Source organism: Orycteropus afer, unplaced genomic scaffold (assembly GCF_000298275.1).
Source record: "Orycteropus afer afer isolate SDZICR_OR568_19922 unplaced genomic scaffold, OryAfe1.0 scaffold00437, whole genome shotgun sequence".
NCBI lineage: Eukaryota > Metazoa > Chordata > Mammalia > Tubulidentata > Orycteropodidae > Orycteropus > Orycteropus afer.
Window position 1 is genome coordinate 631,832 of NW_006922024.1, and position 5,314 is coordinate 637,145.

General features: G+C 35.4%; 1 protein-coding gene across 1 annotated transcript in view; it reads right to left on the minus strand.

Annotated features, from left to right (window-relative positions):
- The window catches only part of NCAM2 (neural cell adhesion molecule 2), a 434,855-nt gene that overhangs the window by 88,051 nt on the left and 341,490 nt on the right, over window positions 1-5,314 (minus strand). The window lies entirely within an intron of this gene.

The following is a 5,314-nucleotide window of genomic DNA, read 5'->3' on the forward strand; positions in this document are numbered from 1 at the left end:
CCCTGACTCATAGCGACCCCTCCTTGGGTTTCCGAGGCAGTATCACTATGGAAGTAGGATTGCCCAACCTTCCTTCCGAGGAGTGGCTGGTGGGTTTGAATCACCAGCCTTCTGGTTAGCAGTCAAGTGCCTTAGCCACTATGCTACCAGAGCTCCCAGGTGATTAGAATAGGAAAAATAAAAATAATGTTACCTATCTTCATATGCAGGAGCTCTGGTGCCCTAGTGACTATGATCTAGTGCTTAAGGCATTTGACTGCTAACCAGAAGGCTTGCAGTTCAAACCTACCAGCCACTCCTCAGATACAAGACCAGTTAATCTACTTCCATAGAGATACCTCCTTGGAAAACCAAGGAGAGGTTGCTATGAGTTGGAACTGACTCCATGGCAGTGAGTTTCATCTTCATATATGCCTAAGGCATTTGACTACTAACCAGAGGGCTGGCGGTTCAAACCCACCAGCCAGCCTCTCCTCAGAAGGAAGGTTGGGCAATCTACTTCTATAGTGGTACTGCCTTGGAAACCCAAAGGGGGGTCGCCATGAGTAGGGTTTGACTTGATGGCAGTGAGTTTTTATCCTGCACTTCAATCCTATTTGATTGTTTTACTAAATAAATAGCTTGACCATATGCCATCTGATCTTTGAATACCTTTTATTTTTTCAAAAGTTGTGATTACTATATTTAACAGAGAAAAATAAATTGATGTAAAATTATGAATTAAATTACTTCAAACAATGTGATTATCCACTTGCATCATATGCTAAGTCTGTAAACACATGTATATTCTTTAACTTCTCTATCTCCTTTCCATCCTCTCTAAAATAGACATGATGGTAGACAGTGCCTCTGTTTGCTTTCATGAGAAAACAATGAGGAACACTGAGTAAATTCCTTTCCCAGTACCTGAGGCATTGCAACCACTAAACAATGTCAGATATGATTAGGAAATAATTTTCTCTTTAATAAGTATATGAAGACAAAATAATACCAATAATCTGTCATTCAGGAGCTCTGGTGGTGCAGTGCCTAAGGCATTTGACTGCTAACCAGAAGGTTGGCAGTTCAAACTCACCAGCCACTCTGCAGAAGGAAGACTGAGCAATCTACTTTCATAAAGATTTGGTGCCTAGGAAACCCAATGGGGTCCCTATAAGTCGGAATCGACTGGATGGTAGTGGGGATTTTTTTTTTTTTTAGTATTATTTATGTTGAGCCCAAATGTTATGATTCTTTGACTATAAAGAATAACAATGCTTTCAGAGATTTGTGCTGTAAATAAATAACTTCAGAGTATTCACACCCTCAAATCAAATTGTGGAACTTAAATCTATGATCACAAAAAGCAAAAGAAATTACCCCGAACTTTCCTTCAAAAAGAGAAAAATATTATAGCTTTGATATCACACGATTTTTTCTACTTAAGTGACTTTTGGTGCCAGATAAGTTTTCCTAGAAAATAAATAAGTGTAACAGTTTATTTCATCTACAACTATAAATATTAGCATCCCTAATTATGCCATGTTTTTTTGACAACCACTTAAACTTTTATAAACAATAGGCACTTGCCTTGCTTTTTGAACTTATAATCAGATGCATTTTTCAGACTGCCCTGTTGCCCAGTACTGTTTAAGTTGTTATAAGGTGTGATGGAAAAATTACAGGAAAACTGAGAACTCTTGTGGCAAGAGGGATAGCAACTTGTCCAAGAATACTAAATGACTAGTATATTGAAAGAAATGATACTAGGAATGCTAGTGGAATGAAATAGACAGCTGTTCCAAATAGCCACTATTTCCTTAATATATTCTTTCTGCAATCACTAATTAATCAAATAGTCATTCAACACCTACAGGGTATTAGGGCTGCTCTAGAAACTGTAAGCAAACAGTAAAGAAGTTACATGGACTATTCTCATCTTGCAGTTTAAAAACTAGCTCAGGAGGAAGGCAAGTGTTCTCTGAAGAACCAGTGTGCCACAGGAACAGGTAACAAGGAGCCCTAGTAGAGACTGGGACCCATAAAGGCCTCTTTTGAGGAAATGATGTTACGCTCATTGGAAATATTAAACTCCACTCATGTTTTTCTTTTTTTTTTTTTTCTTTTTGTTGTTGCTGTTCTTCATTTGTTATAACTCAATTTATAAAAACTATGATCCACAAATATTTAGATAAAAAGTAAACATAATGACTGAAAACCTAAGAAAGATGCATAACCACAGACATGCATATAAAAGCAGATTCTATAGGTTAAGTGTTTCAACTAAATTTTAAAATACTACATTGATGTTGACATAAAATAATAATAGTAAGGATAATAAATCCTTACTTTCCTTTTATGAAATTTCATTCTAATAGAAATTTTAGATTGTATGTAACATATGTGGTAGGTGAGTGATTAAAGCACTCGGCTGCTAACAAAAATATTGCCACTTTGAACCTACCAGCCAGCCAGTCTGTGGGAGTATGATGAAGCAGTCCACTTCTGTAAAGATTTACAGCCTTGAAAACTCCAGGGGGTAGGTAGTTCTACTCTGTCCTATAGGTTCATTATGAGTCAGAATCAATGTCATTGTGGTGAGTTTGGCTTGATTTCACTTTATATATATATACACAAGAAAATAAATGGCATATAGTATTTATGTTATATATTGTGTGCATACACACACACACACACATACAGGAAAAAAGTGAAAGAAGCAGATAGACATGAAGACTTAGGTAAGTACAAGGGCAAAACAAGGCAGCAGAGACTTTGGTGCCCACGTGGCCCTCCCATGCCCCCAGATATCCATTATATTTTATGGAACTCTGAACTGTTTTGTTTGAGTTGATGTTTTTGTTGATATCTCTGAATAAGTTGAGTTTTGGTTTAGTTCTGATTGGAGATATTGATGATTTAGCCACTGATAAAGCCAACAGCTGAGTTCTGGATTACTCAAGGATAAATGATAATCTCCTTGGAGATTAATAGATTTCATATCCTTGAGGTAATCTTTCAAAAACCCAATTTCTGGAAAATGAGCTTTAATGAATATTGGATATTTGCGGTGAAACTTCCTAAGAAGCACAAGCCATGCAAAGAATCTCTTCAGCATTAGCAATCATTCAACAATTAATAGTTAATACTCTAAATCTAATATTTTAGAAGTCCCTCTATTATTTTATGTATTTGAACAGATGACATAAAGAAACAAAACCAATTCTGATATTTTCTTTCAGCATTCTTATTATATTCTCTTATTTTTCCCTCAGCATTAGACAAGGATACTTTTTAATCTCCTAATTGCTATTACTAGGGAATAGGAAGAAAAAAAAAATTAAAGTGGGTGTTTCCAAATTCTTCCCTTGGCCATGAAAATCGCAATTATGCATTTTACAGAGTACCTAAATTACGAAATTTAATTTCCTAGGGAATAATGTAAGGTAAACTAGTTGCAAAATATTCCCTTAGGTAAATTAATGGGATGATTTACTGAATAGGGATAGTATTACTAAGCCAGCCAATTGCTGAAAGACAGCTATGGTTGGGGAAAAAAAAAACAAAAAAAAAAAGCCATTTTTTCTTTGATATAATTTCTCTAAACCAATACTTTTTGTCAGAAAGTAGATAGCAAGCTCACTTGACAATTAAGGTCTCTCTTTAATAGTGATTCTAAAATCAAATATCACCATGTATGGACATATTTGGTATTCTATTTATAGGTTGGAAAGTGGAGGGGTCTTGGTTTTCTTATTTATAGAGGGCCCCTGGATAGTGTCTATTTTTACCAAGTTGTCCATTTTATTTTCCAGGTGTCATGGAGTTTATGGACAACTGAATTTGGAAACTGTAATGAGAGGACAGTAGAGGAAGCAAGCTTGTACTGATGAAAAGAAAGTTGAGGTTCTTCTATGATTTAAGATTTTTGTTTCAATGTGAGGAAGTTGCATTGCAGAGTCTAGTGATGCACTGCTTGTAGCATTTAAAGAAGAAACCAGAATTCTCTAAAGCTCAGTTTTCTAGCATCGTGGATGTATATATAGAGACAAAAAGAAAAGTATTCCACTGAGATTTGGAAAGATGCAAAGTTTAGAAGCTTTTAGCAGAGTATCATTTTCTGAACTCTTTTTATTCTCCTAAATGATTCAGATTGCCTTTGTTCCATGTCATGCAGCTTGGTAAAATTTAAGAAACTGTGACCTATATAATATGCTTCTGATCTTCTCCATCTCTCTCTCTCTTTCAGTTTCTCTCTCTCACACCGACACAGACATACACTTCTTTATGAGAAAAATGCATAGATTTTCTACTCACCACTTCCTGTGTACTCACACCAATTAAAATCTACAGTGCAAAAGTCTATTCCTGTTACTCATTTTTTTTTTACAGGTTTATGAATCTATTTGTAGGACTATTTATGATTCCATAATATGGGATAATTTATGTATTGTTTGATTGATTCACTTGCTCATTCAAACAATGAGTAGTCTGTATTTTATTAATATAAAGGTGAGTAAAACTTATTAGTTTTCTTCACAGCAAAGAAAAATTACTAAAAATCTTCAAAAAAAAAAAAAACAGAATGCACTGCCGTGGAGTTGGATACAACTCATAGCAAGCCCTCCTTGGCCTTCCAAGGCGATATCACTACAGAAGTAGATTACCCAACCTTCCTTCCGAGGAGTGGCTGGTGGGTTTGAACCACCAGCCTTCAGGTTAGTGGTCAAATGCCTTAGGCACCATGCCACCAGAGCTAAAAATCTTAGTACTCTTTAAAATCCATAGATTTTAAAATCATTGTTTGAAAATATCTCAAAACTTAAACCGATAATTTTAGATAGATTTCAATATACACAACTAGGCATAATTAACTAGGGATTAGGTTCTCTCAACAACCACAATTCAATCTTATTTATTATTTTAATATCCTTTTCATTTTTTCCCCGTGTGGCCATCAATATATTATATAATCTTCCAGACTCCAAATAACTTACGAAGGACAATTAAAACTTAGAGATCTAAGCAGTAAGCACTGTTGTTAAAATACCAGCCTGACAATTGATTTTACAATAGGTATCTTTTTTATTGTTATTGTAATCTGGGTGAAAATTTACATTGCAAATTCATTTTCCATGCAACAGTTCACACATAGTTTGTTTCATGACATTGACTGCAACTCCCACAATGCAACAACTCATTTCCCACTTCTTCCCTGTGGTTACCTTTTCCCTGTGTTCTTCTTTTCTATGAATTTCTGCCCTCTGAACTACTTCCCTGTGCAAGTACTTCCCTCCAAATCTCCCATGGTTGATCATTCTAAGGAGTGCACCTG